Genomic DNA, 20,000 nt, shown 5'->3' on the forward strand with positions numbered 1-20,000 from the left:
TTTTGATTGCACAAGTTAATCAATTTTTGTTCTTGATTTGAAGAAACCTTTCTTTCTTGTGTAGACGATCTTGTGGTTCACCACAGATCTCTCCAGGGTTTTGCCTGGAACCAGAGCATCCACAGGCACTCGTCACGAGGTGGGCGGGGCCTATGTCTTGGCTGTCACTGGTGATGGACGGGGGGTCTTTTCTCTTGGTTTATACTATAGTAGTAGTCTTGAGAGCGCACTGGCCCCGCCCACTTTGATCCCGACCCGATCGTGACGAGTGCCTGTGAGAGCACCCTTCCACTTGGACACATACCCAAAATCCACGACCTGACCTGACCCGATCTGACCTAACCTGACCTTTTGTGTAGAGCGGTGATTTTCTGCTGTGTTAAATTTCGTCACTGACAATAGTCACGTGTTAACCTGTAAATATTAATTCCGCAAAAACTTTCCACTTTGCCTAACTAGCACACACTGGCAGTGCGGGTGTTGATTCGAGGTGTGCGCGCAAGTGGAGGGGTGCTTTTATCCCAGTTATAAAACTCAGACAGATCCGGGGTGGTATGCTCGAAGGGAAGAAAAGTGTCTTCAACAACCATGACAAAGCCATTATTTGTGATGTCTTTACTTTTCCCTTTTTTTGGTGTTTAAACAAAAATTCATTATTACACCCCCGGTATAGGGGTGTGTATAGGATTCGGTCGATGTGTTTGTTTGTTTGTGTTCGCATATAGATCTCAAGAATGAACGGACCGATCGTCACCAAACTTGGTGAACAGGTTCTATACATTCCTGAGACGGTCCTTACAAAAATTGGGACCAGTCAAACACACGGTTAGGGAGTTATTGGTGGATTAAGATTCTACAAGGACTTATAGAGGGACATATTAATGGTCAAAGGGAAATAACCTTCTCAGTTGGTGGCAGTGAGAATGGTAAGGACGGGGGTGTTTTTCCTACCTCGGAGGAATTTCTTGTTTGTGATGTCTTTACTTGTCCCTTTTTTGGTGTTTAAACAAAAATTCATTATTATTACTTTGTTTAACCTGTTCAAGTTTTGCTATGCGTTGCCTGCCAAATCTACCAGTGATTTCAAATGTATATTAAGAACAAGTATTTATGTCTATTTCAACACAGCATAGAAAGCTAGTCGTATATTCGTAGTCTTCGTCGACGTATTGGTGTTTTGTATGAATTAAGAAGCGTTCATTATTGAGACAACATATTTTGAGCATTTGATATGGATATGACAACACGGTGAATGCGTGTTTGATTTTAGACACGGGCTGAATCTTGATATTATTTGGGCGAAGTCGAATTCGCGAAGGGTACATGTACTACATAGAGCTCGCTGCCTGAAACTTTGGCACTGAAATTTCGGTTTGTTTGTTTGTTTGCTTAACGCCCAGCCGACCACGAAGGGCCATATCAGGGCGGTGCTGCTTTGACATTTAACGTGCGCCACACACAAGACAGAAGTCGCAGCACAGGCTTCACTGTCTCACCCAGTCACATTATTCTGACACCGGACCAACCAGTCCTAGCACTAACCCCATAATGCCAGACGCCAGGCGGAGCAGCCACTAGATTGCCAATTTTAAAGTCTTAGGTATGACCCGGCCGGGGTTCGAACCCACGACCTCCCGATCACGGGGCGGACGCCTTACCACTAGGCCAACCGTGCCGGTCTGAAATTTCGGTAAACTTCGGGCTCAATTTAGGAAAGTTTTGAAGGGTTTCCTGCCCCAGTGGGCACAGTTCGCGTCAGAATCAACTTTGCGACTTTTTTCTGACAATCAGATACGTCTCTTTTCATATCACTGAAATGCTACAAGATTGATTTATTTTGTTACATTCAGGTGGGGGTTTATTTTTTTATTACTATAAACAATTAATGCAAATGAAACGAACACGCATTTTGAACAACGTTGAGCGTTTCGCTTTAATTGTCTATAATCAGCCATGAAACCCGTTAGGGCTTTCCTTAATTGTCTATAATCAGCCATGAAACCCGTTAGGGCTTTCCTTAATTGTCTATAATCAGCCATGAAACCCGTTAGGGCTTTCCTTAATTGTCTATAATCAGCCATGAAACCCGTTAGGGCTTTCCTTAATTGTCTATAATCAGCCATGAAACCCGTTAGGTCTTTCTTTAATTGTCTATAATCAGCCAACCCGTTAGGGCTTTCCTTAATTGTCTATAATCAGCCATGAAACCCGTTAGGGCTTTCCTTAATTGTCTATAATCAGCCATGAAACCCGTTAGGGCTTTCCTTAATTGTCTATAATCAGCCATGAAACCCATTAGGGCTTTCCTTAATTGTCTATAATCAGCCATGAAACCCGTTAGGGCTTTCCTTAATTGTCTATAATCAGCCAACCCGTTAGGGCTTTTCTTAATTGTCTATAATCAGCCATGAAACCCGTTAGGGCTTTCTTTAATTGAGCCCAAAGTCGATTTCGCGAAGACCTTATCCTGTGCTCCGTGCAGCGAGTTTCGAGTGGTAGACTTCACAAAGTCGACTTCGGCCAAATGATATCAGGCTCTAGCGTGTCGCCTGCTTTTTCAGAATAATTCTTGGGGAAAAAACATCACCAAATGGTCTTTCTCTCAGCTGCAGATGAAGAACATTCCCAACCGAAAGGACCATTTTCATAAACGTGTCCTGTCCATTAGAACAAATTTAAAAAGTTTACTTTGGTTCACTGTGTCCTCTGCGAACAGATTACAATTGTACCTTTGCATGGGAGAACAGCTTCACGGGCTCTAGTACCAAAATGGTTGTTTGTATGACATTTTAGCTGATTGTTCGTGTTACTATGTGGGGTTTTTTTCTACTCGTTTTGCTCTTTCTTTATCTGCCTTTTTGTATGCGTGGTTTCACGATTTAAAGATTTACTTGTGTCTGCTTTCTCCTTTTTAGCACTTTTTTTACAAAACTGTAATTGATATATATTTTCCATTTAAGAAGCAAGTGCTAAATTTGCCTGAAGATGAAGCCTGTGACATATCGCTTTACCAACACGAGAACAGCGGAAGAGCACAAAATGAGAGTTTCTGACAAGCCCTTTCAACAAAAAAGACAGTTTTGTATTTATTGTTTATTGCGAACATCTGGCCTGTGTACACAAATGGCAAGCTGCTAAAGCCGAACCTCACGTCATTTAGACAAGTCCTACGCAATTTGCATCATTTCTGGCTGGCTGTAGCATTCGTGAACCATTATTTTAAGGGCACCAACACCATTCCGGTAATTCAACTACCACCTGAACCAAGAACTATTCCCCCACCCTCCCCCCAACAACTCTCATTATATTTTTTTCGACGAAAAGCATTTGAGAGATGGGTGGATCGGGGTGGGGGTGATGGTTGTCAGGAGCTGTTATTCATTTCAAAATTGTGGAACGAATTTCGCTTGCTGTCGTCATCCACCTGCAGCTACCTTGTGTTTGCCTTCTTTTTTTTTGCGCCATCTTTTCTTTTATTCCTATTTCTTCAGTTTCTTCCCTCTCTTTTTTTTTCTTCCCCTTTATGAATCTGCGCCTTACAATTTTTTTTCTTCTCTTTTTCAGTCTATTAAAAATGAAAATGTTTTGTCTTTCTCATTTTCAAACGTTTGTTTATTGCTTGGAGGTCGTCCTCAGAAATATGTGTTTCTTGTGTGCGAAGAACTTCAGTCTCAAACCACTGTTTGTTTTGCCGGTGTAACACGAGAAAATTACTCCCACAAGATTTTTACTCCGGAGTAAAAATTTCGTACGAAAATTGTACTCCCTTTACGAAAAAAATACTCCCCCATAACACGAGAAAATTACTTCCAACGACAGGTGAGTTCCGAGTAAACATTTCGTACAAAATTTTTACTCCCCTGACGAATAAATAACGAATAAATTACTTCACCCCAACACAAGCAATTTAACTTCCCATGCCAGGAGTACGAAATTTTTACTCCCTTGTCTCCTGTTAGTCTTGGTGGTGGAAGGGGTGGAAGGAGGGTAGCGGGACATTTGTGTGCGCGAGATCACTTATTGGCATTATCCCTTCGCCCGCATCCCATTTTTGCGTACGAGATTTTTACTGGAAGTAAAAACAAGTCGCGTAAGGCGAAAATACAACATTTAGTCAAGTAGCTGTCGAACTCACAGAATGAAACTGAACGCAATGCAACGCAGCAAGACCGTATACTCGTAGCATCGTCAGTCCACCGCTCACGGCATAGGCAGAAAAATTGACAAGAAGAGCAGGGTAGTAGTTGCGCTGGGAAGGATAGCACGCTTTTCTGTACCTCTCTTCGTTTGAACTTTCTGAGCGTGTTTTTAATCCAAACATATCATATCTATATGTTTTTGGAATCAGGAACCGACAAGGAATAAGATGAAAGTGTTTTTAAATTGATTTGGAAAATTTAATTTTGATAATAATTTTTATATATTTAATTTTCAGAGCTTGTTGTTAATCCAAATATAACATATTTATATGTTATTGGAATCAGCAAATGATGGAGAATAAGATGAACGTAAATTTGGATCGTTTTATAAAAAAAATTTTTTTTTACAATTTTCAGATTTTTAATGACCAAAGTCATTAATTAATTTTTAAGCCACCACGCTGAAATGCAATACCGAAGTCCGGGCTTTGTCGAACATTACTTGACCAAAATTTCAACCAATTTGGTTGAAAAATGAGGGCGTGACAGTGCCGCCTCAACTTTTACGAAAAGCCGGATATGACGTCATCAAAGACATTTATTAAAAAAATGAAAAAACATCTGGGGATATCATACCCAGTAACTCTCATGTCAAATTTCATAAAGATCGGTCTAGTAGTTTGGTCTGAATCGCTCTACACGCACGCACACACACACACACACACATACACCACGACCCTCGTCTCGATGTTAAAACATTTAGTCATAACTTGACTACATGTAAAAAATGGGGAGTAACAATTTCGTGGGGGGAGTAATTTTTTCGTGCCTTGGGGAGTTTTTTTCTCGTACGAAAAGTGTACTCGGAGTAAGAATTTCGTACGAAATATTTACTCCGGAGTAAATTTTTCGTGGAGTAAAAATGTCGTGTTACACCGGCTTCCCACCACAACTTGACACCATGCACGGCACGGTTGGCCTAGTGGTAAGGCGTCCGCCCAGTGATCGGGAGGTCGTGGGTTCGAACCCCGGCCGGGTCATACCTAAGACTTTAAAATTGGCAATCTAGTGGCTGCTCCGCCTGGCGTCTGGCATTATGGGGTTAGTGCTAGGACTGGTTGGTCCGGTGTCAGAATAATGTGACTGGGTGAGACATGAAGCCTGTGCTGCGACTTCTGTCTTGTGTGTGGCGCACGTTATATGTCAAAGCAGCACCGCCCTGATATGGCCCTTCGTGGTCGGCTGGGCGTTAAGCAAACAAACACACCATGCAGTGATTATATATAGCTTTAACTAAAGATTGAACAAATGAAAACCCGTGCTTTTCGTATTCAAATATTCTTTTGTATATACATATACAGTATAATATATATGCAAGCTTGTTATACGACACCTGTGATACATGTTATGACACATAATAAAGCTATAGTGGACGAACAAGATGAAAGAGATAGATTGTTGCAATCTTTGCAACTGAAGTGCTTTCCACTGAAAACAAAAGGTAAATGCTTCAGGTGTCCTGTACCTTCGCTGTATCTCATTGCAAGAATGAAAGATGTGACTTTTGTTGTGCATGTGACAAACACATCATTCTTGTCATTTCCGCTCCTGTTCCGTCCACAAATAAAAATACAAACAAATTCTTTTTCGTGTTCGTTAATATTGCACAATATTAATCATGATAATAATAATAATAATAAATGAGCATTTATATAGCGCAACATCATAACTTTACAATTATGCTCTTGATGGGAGAGGGGGTGAATACAAATATAATGTATGTGTGTTCATTTCTTTTGCACTAATGATTGTCAAAGTAAAAATGCTGTTATGTTTCTTTTTGCAGTCTTTCAGAAAAATAAAACCACAGTACGTGTGCAGATGTGCTTGTCTGTGCGATCGAAGTATAGATTAAATTGCATACAAACATGATTGTCGGGCGTGTTATATCTGTTCTAAAAATATTAGCCGCTTTGATTGTGTTTTGTCTGCAGTCTCTGTCTCTGTGTGTCTGTATGTGTGTCTGTCTGTGTGTCTGCCGGTCTGCCTCTCTCTCTCTCTCTCTCTCTCTCTGTCTGTCTGTCTCTCTCTCTCTCTCTCTCTGTCTCTCTTTCTCTCTCTCTCTTTCTCTCTCTATTTCTCTCTCTCTCTTTCTCTCTTCTCTCTTGTTTCGTGTCTGCAGTCTCTGTCTCTCTCTCTGCGTCTCTCTCTCTCTCTCTCTCTCTCTCTCTCTCTCTTTCTCTCTCAGTCTCTCTATCAATCTCTCTCTCCCTATCTCTCTCTCTCTCTCTCTCTCTCTCTCTCTCTCTCTCTCTCTCTCTCTCTCTCTCTCTCTCTCTCTCTCTCTCTCTCTTGTAAGACAAGGCGTCAGCCTAAAATCTCCATCCTTGAGTAAAGTTCGTTCGTTCGTTCATTCGTTCGTTCTCTCTCTCTCTCTCTCTCTCTCTCTCTCTCTCTCTCTCTCTCTCTCTCTCTCTCTCTCTCTCTCTCTCTCTCTCTCTCTCTCGCTCTCTATATATCTCGCTCTCTGGACGTGTTGAAAACGTGACATTCAATTTCTGATAACTAGTTCAGAACCCCTGGTGTGGAGGCGGCGACACATTGATTTCCACTCCTGCACTCCTGATACTGTTGATATGTTTGTATATATGTCTGCGTGTACGTATGTGTTAATTAGTCGTTTGTGTAAGTGTATTAGTGCGTGCTCGTGTGTGTGTGATGTCAAACTCAACAAGCTGTGTAACTGGAGTCACTGACTTAATCGTCAAATGAACGTTTCTTCGAAGCCACACTTAACACCTTTAATCTCCAAAACTGATTCTTGGGTTGATAGATTTTATTATCAGGGCTCCCCAAAGTGCGCGTCCCTGCGTCCTATAATCACTAGAAGCCGAAATCACGTACTTGAAATTCATTGAGGGGGTCCCAGGACGCATATTAAACCTATAAAGAGCTAGTCCCGGGGACGCACTACATGTCCGCTATTGTGCGTAGGCTACTGTAGGTACACTTTTCAGACTAGTCGTCAGTCAATTATAGTCAAGCACAAATGCCAATTTCACGCTGGAACGATATGGAAAAGAGTGTGTGTGCTATACATTTAACAAGGTATAGTTGAAGTGTCCTCTTCGAATATTCTGATGAAAAAAGACACTTCATATCACACGATTCGTAATAACAATGCGTTATTATGAACACAAGGGGTTTGGGGACCATGGACTCTTCGGACCCTCTAAAACTCCGCGTAGGGGGTCCATGGACCCTCTAAATATTAAAAGTGGGGGTCCCGGTGTAACACGAAATTTTTACTCCACGAAAAATTTACTCCGGAGTAAATATTTCGTACGAAATTCTTACTCCGAGTACACTTTTCGTACGAGAAAAGAACTCCCCAAGGCACGAAAAAATTACTCCCTCCACGAAATTTTTACTCCCCATTTTTTTTACTTCCAGTACAAATCTCGTACGCAAAAATGGGATGCGGGCGAAGGGATAATGCCAATAAGTGATCTCGCGCACACAAATGTCCCGCTACCCTCCTTCCACCCCTTCCACCACCAAGACTAACAGGGGATAAGGGAGTAAACATTTCGTACACCTGGCATGGGAAGTTAAATTGCTCGTGTTGGGGTGAAGTAATTTATTCGTTATTTATTCGTCAGGGGAGTAACATTTTGTACGAAATGTTTATTCGGAACTCACCTGTCTTAGGGAGTAATTTTCTCGTGTAATGGTAGAGTGCTTTTTTCGTAAAGGGAGTAACTTTTTCGTACGAAATGTTTACTCCGGAGTAAAAATCTCGTGGGAGTAATTTTCTCGTGTTACACCGGGACCCTGATTATATATATCGGTAAGTCGGCCCTAAAACGTCATGTTTTTTTTTTTCTACAGTTCACTCCTTCTTTCAAAATATTCTGCGCTCTCGTTTTCATTAATAAGAAAGTCAGCTATTCTCTGATTAGAAAAGCAAAGGTTTCGCGTATTTCTCATTCTGAACAAAGCTTTTTTCAAAGCCAAGAAATATGAATGGTGGGAAAAAATAGTTTTTAAGTCTAGACACAATTAAAAGTATATCCTCTTACAACAGAAACCAATTAAAATAATTCAGAAAGAGGTGAAGCAAGCAAAATGTGGGTTTTGTTGGTGTTTTTCGTTTTAAACATATCAGTCAGAGATTCGGGGATAACCCTATTGTTGATTATTAGGGTTTAACGTCCTCTTAGACCAACTGGTCTAAATTGGGACAGGTATTGGTAATACGTTGAAGATATGGCGTGATACTTTGATTCGAACAAGCCCGGCGCTGTGGCTGTCTTCTTCGACACACCAGCATTGGGTTTGTCTCTTCAAAGTATCGAAATACGATCATGATAATCGGAGACGAGAGATGATGCATGCGTGTCTTCGTGTTTTCCAAGCCCTGAGACTTTCGCTGTGAACGTGGGATCTTTTTCGTGCGCATGTGTGCACACGGGGGTGTTCGGACACCGAAGAGAGTCTGCACAAAGTTGACTCCGAGAAATAAATCTCTCGCCGAACGTGGGGATCGAACCCACGCTGATAGCGACCAACTGGCTACAAAGCCAGCGCGCTACCAACTGAGCTACGTCCCCGCCCCCCCTATTGTTGCCTTGACTAAGCAAATGTTGATGGCTGTGTGCGTGTGTGCATTGATGTGTGTGTGTGTGTGTGTGTGTGTATGTGTGTGTGTGTGATTGTGTGTGTGATTGTGTGTGTGCCTGTGTGTGCGTGCGTGTGTGTCTGTTTATGCGTGCGTGTGTGTCTGTGTATGCGTGCGTGTGTATGTATACATGTCAGTGTTTTATTGTTTATTGCGAACATCTGGCCTGTGTGCACAAATGGAAAGCTGCTAAAGTCGAACCGTGTGCCTTTGTGTGTCTCTGTGTGAGTTATTGCGTGAGCACTTTGTATTTTGTTGTGTTTGAATGTAGTGAATGTATGCAAGCCAGGCAATATTCCTAGTACTGTACACGTTGGAAATAAAATATTGTCTCATTTTGCTTCTACTTTGGCTAGTGCAAAAATAAAACAAGTCGCATAAGGCGAAAATACAACATTTAGTCAAGCTGTCGAACTCACAGAATGAAACTGAACGCACTGCAAATTTTCAGCAAGACCTTATACTCGTAGCATCGTCAGTCCACCGCTCGTGACAAAGGCAGTAAAATTGACAAGAAGAGCGGGGTAGTAGTTGCGCTGAGAAGGATAGCACGCTTTTCTGTACCTCTCTTCGTTTTAACTTTCTGAGCGTGTTTTAATCCAAACATATCATATCTATATGTTTTTGGAATCAGGAACCCACAAGGAATAAGATGAAAGTGTTTTTAAATTGATTTCGAAAATTTAATTTTGATCATAATTTTTATATTTTTAATTTTCAGTGCTTGTTTTTAATCCAAATATAATATATTTATATGTTTTTGGAATCAGAAAATGATGAAGATTAAGATGAACGTACATTTGGATCGTTTTATAAAAAAATATTTTTTTTACAATTTTCAGATTTTTAATGACCAAAGTGATCAACTAATTTTTAAGCCACCAAGCTGAAATGCAATACCGAAGTCAGGCCTTCGTCGAAAATTGCTTGGCCAAAATTTCAATCAATTTGATTGAAAAATGAGGGTGTGACAGTGCCGTCTCAACTTTTACAAATATCCGGATATGACGTCATCAAAGACATTTATCGAAAAAATGGAGAAAAAAAAATCCGGGGATATCATTCCCAGGAACTCTCATGTAAAATTTCATACAGATCGGTCCAGTAGTTTGGTCTGAATCGCTCTACACACACACACGCACAGACAGACAGACACACACACACATACACACACACACACATACACCACGACCCTCGTCTCGATTCCCCCCTCTATGTTAAAACATTTAGTCAAAACTTGACTAAATGTAAAAAGGAATATATTCGCCGAATTAGTTCACGGCTGACATATATGATATGTCAAATTGCGAATTCAAATCCCTTTAGAATCCCACTCCGAATGAGGGCGATCATGCTGTGGAATTTTAGTATTTATCCAAGTGGATGTATGCTCGTAGTCCATTTAAAAACGTGGACAGATCTGTGGTGGTGTGCATGATATCTAAAACAGATTGAGATGGGCGTTACTTGTATCTGTGGTGGTGTTTCTTTCTTTCTTTATTTGGTGTATGTATCGATTGGACATTGGATGTCCCTTCTTTGACCCATGTGACGTCAGAGGCCTACAAAACTTCATATTTGGGCGTTTCAGGTTGACCGAAACTTTAAAGGAACTACAAAACACACGTCATGTGTTTGATTGCATGTGTGTGTGCTGTTCAATGTCAAAACAACAAAGCCAGTACATGACGTGTGTTTTGTAGTTCCTTTGAAGTTTCGGTCAACCTGAAACGCCCAAATATGAAGCTTATGTGTTTGATTGCATTTATATACATGTGTGTGTGCTCGTTCAATCGTCAAAACAACAACAAAGTCATAGTACCTGAAAGGAATTCGATCGATACATAAATGTTATTTGCGTTTTTGACCAAAATATGACATTTTACACAGATCTCGACAGTCATTGTTCACCTCGACCGCTAACGCAAATAACGTATATTAACGTCGTTTTCAACCACGAAGGTGATATCGCGACGGGGAAAGGGGGGAGATGGGATAAAGCCACTTGTCAATTGTTTCTTGTTCACAAAAGCACTAATCAAAAATTTGCTCCAGGGGCTTGCAACGTAGTACAATATATTACCTTACTGGGAGAATGCAAGTTTCCAGTACAAAGGACTTAACATTTCTTACATACTGCTTGACTAAAATCTTTACAAAAATTGACTATATTCTATACAAGAAACACTTAACAAGGGTAAAAGGAGAAACAGAATCCGTTAGTCGCCTCTTACGACATGCTGGGGAGCATCGGGTAAATTCTTCCCCCTAACCCGCGGGGGGATGTGGTGGTGTGCATGATATCTAAACCAGATTGAGATGGGCGTTACGTGTATCTGTGGTGGTGTGCATGATATCTAAACCAGATTGAGATGGGCGTTACGTGTATCTGTGGTGGTGTGCATGATATCTAAACCAGATTGAGATGGGCGTTACGTGTATCTGTGGTGGTGTGCATGATATCTAAAACAGATTGAGATGGGCGTTACGTGTATCTGTGGTGGTGTGCATGATATCTAAACCAGATTGAGATGGGCGTTACGTGTATCTGTGGTGGTGTGCATGATATCTAAAACAGATTGAGATGGGCGTTACGTATATTTGCAAACCATATGGTTTAAACAATGTTTTATTAAATCAAACATGGTACAACAATACAACGATAAACGATAAACAATAGGGACACGAACTCAAGCGAACGCTTATATTACGCGCCCTACGTAGTTACAAATTAACAAAAATATGATGTCGGACAAACATTACTTATAAACTAGTGGAACTATCTAGGTAAACAGCATAGTTGAAGCAAACCAAAAAGAACAAGAGAAAGCTAGCAGGAGGAAGAGGGGGAGGGTGGAGGTGGGACGAAAGAATGGTAGGTACATATGAAAGATGAAGGTGCAAACCATATCTTACATAGTGAAATGTTATGGTGCCCGGCTTTCACCAAACGATCTATATTCTATCAGAATTCATGAGTCAAGTTTATCTAACTTTTTTTCAGATAGACTGGGAATCGAAACGAGGACGTATGTTTGTGTGTATGTATGTGAGTGTGTATGTGTAGAGCGACTCCTGGAAAACTACTGGGCAGATCTTATGAAACTTTATATATGTATACGAATTCTTATAGATCATATCCCTTAAATTTTGATTTCATTTCTTTCAAGAACAAGATAAACAATGAAAAAAAAATTCAGTGTTTATCTTGTTCTTGTTCTTTTCCCCTGCAGTTTCTTGTTCCTATTCATTTCTTTTGATAAATGTCTTTGATGACTTCCTATCCGGCATTTTATAAAAGTTGAGGCGGCACTGTCACGACCTTACTTTTTTAATCAAATGGATTGACATTTTGTTCAAAACAATTTTTGACACAGTCCGGACTAAGAGATTGCATTTCAGCTTGGAAGCTTAAAAAATAAATAAATAGTTTTTTCATTAAAACTGGGATTAATCGAATTTCTACCAACAGTTAAAAAAAATGATCACATTGTATTTTCTATCATCTCTGAATCATAAATAAAATACATATGTTGTGTTTGGATCGGGAAAAAAAGCTAAAAACTCAAGAAAATCTGTTTTATCCAAATCAGGTTAATTTGGCTTGTGTTACCAAGACACTGTCACCGCGCTGTCTCGGCCGCCAGCCTATGATTTACAAGTCCTGCTTACATTTTTTTTTAAATTGAATCAAACAAACACGCAGTATGGTTAGTTTTATTCTATAAGGCCCGCACATTGACTAAATGTATTGATTTCGCTTTAAGCAACTGTCTCAGCCGCCAGCCTATGATTTACAAGTCCTGCTTACATTTTTTTTTAAATTGAATCAAACAAACACGCAGTATGGTTAGTTTTATTCTATAAGGCCCGCACATTGACTAAATGTATTGATTTCGCTTTAAGCAACTGTCTCAGCCGCCAGCCTATGATTTACAAGTCCTGCTTAACAATTTTGTTTATTAAATTGAATCAAACAAACACGCAGTATGGTTAGTTTCATTCTATAAGGCCCACACATTGACTAAATGTATTGATTTCGCTTTAAGCAACTGTCTCGGCCGCCAACCTATGATTTACGTCTTGCTAAACACACACACACACACATACACACACAAACACAAACGCACACACACCGCAGTGCGCTCAGTTTCATTTTATCAGAGACATAGATAGAATGTATGTCTCTGATTTTATAAGGCCAACCTATTGACTATATATGTATTGATTTCGCTTTACGGGACTTGTTTTTATCTGACTGAGGGCCGGGAGACAAAGCGTCATGACACAGATAATCAATGGCACAACTCTACATTGTTGTGTCTACGTTATCAGTGGCCACGAACCTTGAAGCATACGTTTGAACATCTACATTGTAGCCTCTACGTAGCCCTACGTTATCAGGGATCCCGAAACCGGCAAGCGCACCTGTCACCGCGTTGACATTTCCACTTGGATTTACCAGAGAAACTACTGACTGTCCTTGGCTGCATCGGTGACTGTACAAAAGTTCGGTACGTACGATTTGTAGATGGATTATTCAGGTCTGCTTCATTTTCTTTTTTGCTTGTCCGTCTTCTGTCTGTTTCTCGTTGTCTCTGTCCATCTAGGCTTATCTGTGTCTGTCTGTCTGTTTGTGTGTCTGTCACTGTAACACCTCCTCCAACACTGACCCACATCCACCCACACCCCCCCCCACACACACACACACTGGCACACACACACACACGCGCGCACAAACGTTCGTTCCCCAGCCCGAGGCTTTATTATTAATCCGGTTTAATGTATGCTTTTGAATACCCTTCCACCCCCGAAAGTGGCGTATGGCTGCCTAAATGGCGGGGTAAAAACGATCATACACGTGCAATCCCACGCGTGCAAAAAACCCAACAACAACACAAAACCCAACAACACAAAACCCAACAACAACACAAAACCCAACAGCAACACAAAACCCAACAACAACACAAAACCCAACAGCAACACAAAACCCAACAACAACACAAAACCCAACAACAACACAAAACCCAACAACAACACAAAACCCAACAACACAAAACCCAACAACAACACAAAACCCAACAACAATACAAAACCCAACAACAACACAAAACCCAACAACACAAAACCCAACAACAACACAAAACCCAACAACAATACAAAACCCAACAACACAAAACCCAACAACAAACACAAAACCCAACAACAACACAAAACCCAACAACAACACAAAACCCAACAACAACACAAAACCCAACAACAACACAAAACCCAACAACAACACAAAACCCAACAACAATACAAAACCCAACAACAACACAAAACCCAACAACAACACAAAACCCAACAACACAAAACCCAACAGCAATACAAAACCCAACAACAACACAAAACCCAACAACAACACAAAACCCAACAACAACACAAAACCCAACAACAACACAAAACCCAACAACACAAAACCCAACAACAATACAAAACCCAACAACACAAAACCCAACAACAATACAAAACCCAACAACAATACAAAACCCAACAACAACACAAAACCCAACAACACAAAACCCAACAACAACACAAAACCCAACAACAACACAAAACCCAACAACACAAAACCCAACAACAACACAAAACCCAACAACACAAAACCCAACAACAACACAAAACCCAACAACACAAAACCCAACAACAACACAAAACCCAACAACAACACAAAACCCAACAACAACACAAAACCCAACAACAATACAAAACCCAACAACAACACAAAACCCAACAACAACACAAAACCCAACAACAACACAAAACCCAACAACAACAATACAAAACCCAACAACAACACAAAACCCAAACCACGAGTGTACGTACGAAGGAGTTTCAGTCCATGACGGAAGAAGAAGAGGAAGAAAAATATACTCATCCTTCCCAAAAAGAGAAAGTAAAGCTCTTGATACTAACTTGGCAAACACCGCCGCTTCGCAACTTTCCATTCATTTATTCTCCAACGCCGTCTCACTGGGCGTGTGTTTTCATGCAAGGCAGGTCGCGGACGCAAAATGCACCCGGGGTAGATATAAAAGGGTGACCCAAGAGGCCAGGTACACACTTTGTGTATGCACACATTGTGACAAGGGCTTAACTCGATTGAGTGTGTTTGTATGTCCCCCAAACACTTTTAACGTAGACTTCCTGCCCGCGTCGTTTCAGGGCGGAGGAACAGAAAAAGCGAGAGTCCGTTTCTTCTCCGAGTGAGGTAAGTTTGAGACAGTTTGTTTCTATTTTCAATGAGATAATTGATAGACAGTCTGTTTCTTCTTTGAATGAGATTTTAATGATAGACTGCTGTTTCTTCTTTGAATGAGTTTAGTGATAGACCGTCAGTTTCTTCTTTGAGAGAGGTTAGTGAATGTGCACGGATGCCCTACGTCGTTGTTAATGTGAGAACTGTGTTCTGGTGCCAATTCAGTAGAATTATGATTAGCCGAACAGTTAAAAAAAAACTATCAATAATTATATGAAAAAAGTAGCTTCGTGCAAAGAAGCAAGTAGGCTAACTTTTTTTTTATCATGGCATGCAGTGTAAAAGACCGAGTGTGTACTTTTTGTAAAGCTTTCACTTTAGGAGAGGGATACAAACCATCGACCGTCCTTTTTCACAACTAACAGCTCGATTGAAACCACATCACTTTATGAAGGCACTCTCGCTTTCATGGCCATCATTTTCACGTGGACCTACCTTTTGCTTGTGGCTGGCCGTCCATCAAGGTTCACATCATGATTTTATTCTCGTGTGCTAATAACATATTCCACAGCGACATAAATTTGTTTTGCCACAGTTACATTACCGAATAATACTTTGCAGTCTCGCAGGTAATGTATTCATTATGTTAAACAAATGTCGCAATGCATTTCATGCACAACTTTCAATGACGTCTTCCGATTTAAAATTGCAGCAGTACTTTTAACATACAGACACAGATAGACATAAAAACATGCAGACAGACAGACAGACAGACATACAGACAGACAGACAGACACACAAACAGTCCGGCACACACACACACACACAGACACACAGACACACACAGGCACACACACATACACACCCACACACACACACACACACACAAACACATACACACGCACACGCACACGCACGCACGTTACAAGTCCATATGCACACCCTCACTCTGCGCGGCTCTACTCTCACACAGCATTTTTACATTTTTATAGGTGCCCTTAAAAAAACCAATTTGACATGATCGAAGCCTACTAACATTAACGTCTGCTGGTGATAGTCATATACCTGTCAATGCCCACAGGGGATCAGCGGTTCAGGACTTGCACTGAAGTATGTTGAAGCCCATAATGGCAAACACACACACACACACACACACACACACACACACACACACACACACACACACACACACACACACACACACACACACACACACACACACACACACACACTCAAAGACAAAGTATTGATCCATAGCTTTTGAAATTGGTGACAAAAGATCAGCTCAGATTTCATATTTGAACTAGTTTATAGACACAATGCTGACTGGGAAAAAGAGGAACGAAAGAAACTTTTCAACAAACACTTATATGTAGACCATATTAAGCTGACTTGTTGTCATAATTCGATTTGATTTTTTTTTTTAATCATCTGTTGGTGTGTTTTTTTTGTTTTTTTTCGTTTTCTTTAACAATCCTTCTTTTTCATGTAAATCTTCTTTTTTGTTTAAACAACCACAGATTTATCCATGCTTTCAATATCATGGTTCCACTAGGTTCCATACTCACAAATACTGCCTAGATGCTTTCTGTGCAGAGCTGCAATCAGATGCTGAATTCAACACGCTACCAGTACGTGTGACAATCCACAAAATTAATTCAGCAACAAAACACAGTACAAAACAACAACAACAACAACAGCAACAGCAACAACAACAACAACAAAAACAACAACAACAACAACAGAAGAAGAAGAAGAAAGAAACAGACAAATCGGACGATGTTTAGAACGCAGCAAGGCTGTGTAATGTTTTAATATGTCGCAATGTAAAAGCCATGGATGAGGATAAGATTGTATGAGGATAAGGATAAGATTATATATAGTCATGTGAGGTTACCCTCATGGAAATTCTGGCTGTTTCTCATTGGGTAAAGTGAGCTGCCATACAGTACGGCGCCATACAATTTACTGGGTAAAGTGAGCTGCCATGCAGTACGGCCCCATACAATTTACTGGGTAAAGTGAGCTGCCATGCAGTACGGCACCATACAATTTACTGGGTAAAGTGAGCTGCCATGCAGTACGGCCCCATACAATTTACTGGGTAAAGTGAGCTGCCAATACAGTACGGCGCCATACAATTTACTGGGTAAAGTGAGCTGCCAATGCAGTATGGCGCCATACAATTATGTGTGTGTGTGACAGAACAGGTCTGTTGTGGCATACTTGATGGTTTACAAGAGAAGAAAGTTTAAGTTTTAATCAAAATAGCCAATAATAACGAGATTCTTTTGTATGACTCATCATAATTATGCTGTCTGCGGTAGGACTAATTGCTCTCTCTCTTTTTCTCTCTCTCTCTCTTTCTCTCTTTCTCTCTCTTTCTCTCTTCGAGTTCTCTTTCTCTCTTCGAGTTCTCTTTCTCTCTCTCTCTCTCTCTCTCTCTCTCTCTCTCTCTCTCTCTCTCTCTCAGTCTCTCTCTCTCTCTCTCTCTCCCCATTGGTCAGTCATTCTCTGTCTCTGTCTGTCTCTAACATACGCACGCACGCACGCACACAAAAGTACACGCACGCACACACACTCACACACAATACACACATACACTCACACACACACACACACACACACACACACACACGCACACGCACGCACACACACACACACACACACACACACCCCGCACACACACTTACATGCCGAGTAAGGGTTTTCGTGCTAAAACCATCACGATTTAAGTGTGCATAAGGATTAGTCTTTCACTACTCAAGTACTATTTGACTTAGACTGTTTCGTGTGTGTACCAAGGGTCAAGCACTGGGGGAGGGGGGGGGGGGGTAGTTAAATAGAAGCAGGCGCGGGCATGAAGGGAATTACGGGTACATGTGTACTCTTCGTGAAGGATTTCGACAGAATTATACTTCACCTGAAGGTCACCTGGCATGTAAGGCGTAATTGAATTTCTCTCTCTCTTATTTTTAGCCATTTTTTTTTTTTCAAAATTTTTTATTCAAATAAATAACAACAATTAACAATATCTCATACAATGAATTAAATACAACTTATCGAGTACAACAAGCTAACTTTTTTTTAACGTTTTGTTCTTCGAACACTCACACAAAAATGCTTCTTATCTGTAACTGCCTATTAAAAATACTTTCCAACGGTAAAAACGAATTTGTTTTTTTATATATACTAACGCACATCTTTCCGATTAAGATAATGTGGTTCAATTTATACATAGTTGCCTTTTTCACCATTACAAAATGCATACCAAATAAAACATCACTAACTTTCAAAACAATCTTAATTTCTAAAGTACGAAAAATAAATTCTTCAATAAACTTCCAGAATTTGTATACAACCGGGCATTCAAAAAAGAAGTGTTCAATGAAATCAGTTACATCGCAACAGTAACTACCGTAAAATCCCTAGCATAGGCCCACCCCCCCTGTGCACAGATTTATGGCAAAATTGGGGGGTGGGCGTTTGCTAGGGATAGACCCCTTTGCACAAAGTAAGTTTTGTGCTCAATCGTGTAATTGAGTGAATACAAACCCCGAAAGCATGTAAGTTAGGTCGTGTGAGTAGAAGTGAAGGAAAAAAGAAAGAAAAATGACTTTGAGGCAAAGAAGGCCAACCGAGAGAGAGAGAGAGAGGGAGAGAGAGAGAGAGAGAGAGAGAGAGAGAGAGAGAGAGAGAGAGAGAGAGAGAGAGAGAGAGAGAGAGAGAAAAGGACTGGCTCTTCTGAAAACAACCCCAGCATAGTCATTCATATAAATTTATAAAGTAAAAAGAAAATCACCAGACCTTTGCAAGGACAAACAATAACAACACAATTCCGGGAAAAAGAAACTTGATGAAATGTCGAAATGTCAACACCAATGAAGCCCTTTCTTTCTGTACAGGGAAGAAATTACACGATCGTCTTTGGAAATGAAACGTTAACTGAACTTGGATTTTGTCTTCAAAAGGCCCAATCTTTCTGAGAAAGAAAAACCCACAAACTTAGGGAAAAAAAGAGAAGAGAAACTCGAAAAAACATGAACGATGGGTGGGAGTGAGGAGAGGGGACAAAGAATAAGAAAAAAGGAAAGAAACACGAAAAGGTAAAGAAGGGGAAAAAGATGACTTTTAGAACAGGCTGCACAAATCCTAGTGAAAGTGAGCCTATAGTCTCTTTGAAAAAAGCAGGGTGGGCGTTTGCTAGGTAGTTACCCCTGTGCACAACTTTTGGCCCAAAGTGGGGGGTGGGCGTTTGCTAGATGGTGGGCTTATGCTAGGGATTTTACGGTACATTTATTAGTTTCCGTTACTTTCATTTTACACAGGAGAATGTTGGTCGGATAAATGTTGTGCATAATTTTCCAGTGTAAAACTCTTAATCTAGTCTCTTGTGTTGACTGATAGGCAACTATCCAAGATCGTTCATCAATTTCTACATTAAACTTTCTCTTCCAAAATCCTCCGGAACATGGTACATCTGTTTTCATATTAATAATCTCTTTCCTATATTCTCTGGCACTTAACACATTTTTGCTGTTAAACAGTGGTAAGGTAATACAAACATCATCAGTCATATTTACAACATTTTTCCTCATAAATAATGACACAGCAGCTTTTACAACATTATATTCAAGAATTCGGTTTGGCGAATATCCAATCAAATCACATATGTCTTGATATGATAATATGTCTCCCGAACGTACAATGTCAGTTAATACCAATACACCTCGTTGTATCCAACTTTCAAAAAATAAAACTTTGCCACTATACGTTATGCATGCATTATTCCATAATAAAGTCGGCCCGACTGTCCCACGATCGTAGTGGTTATTATCCAGCCAATATTTTAATACTGCTTTCCAAAAGTGTGATTTCACTAGGTCTAACCCTTTAAATCTTGCACTGTTTACATTCGATAAGAAACATTCAAAATGCT

The 20,000-nt window shown here is 40.4% G+C and overlaps 2 protein-coding genes across 2 annotated transcripts in view; both read left to right on the top strand.

Moving 5' to 3' along the window:
• LOC138963954 (small lysine-rich protein 1-like) overlaps window positions 1-4,503 on the top strand; it is a 24,710-nt gene extending 20,207 nt beyond the window's left edge. The window contains exon 3 of the mRNA XM_070335811.1: window positions 1-4,503. This exon is cut by the window's left edge and continues 947 nt beyond it. The gene's annotated coding sequence lies outside the window, so the exon portion shown is untranslated.
• A 10,439-nt stretch (window positions 4,504-14,942) lies between these two features.
• Window positions 14,943-20,000, top strand: part of LOC138963967 (uncharacterized) — a 76,100-nt gene continuing 71,042 nt past the window's right edge. The window contains exon 1 of the mRNA XM_070335827.1: window positions 14,943-15,073. The gene's annotated coding sequence lies outside the window, so the exon portion shown is untranslated. The remainder of the gene's footprint in view (window positions 15,074-20,000) is intronic.

Source organism: Littorina saxatilis, linkage group LG4 (genome assembly GCF_037325665.1).
Source record: "Littorina saxatilis isolate snail1 linkage group LG4, US_GU_Lsax_2.0, whole genome shotgun sequence".
Lineage (NCBI taxonomy): Eukaryota > Metazoa > Mollusca > Gastropoda > Littorinimorpha > Littorinidae > Littorina > Littorina saxatilis.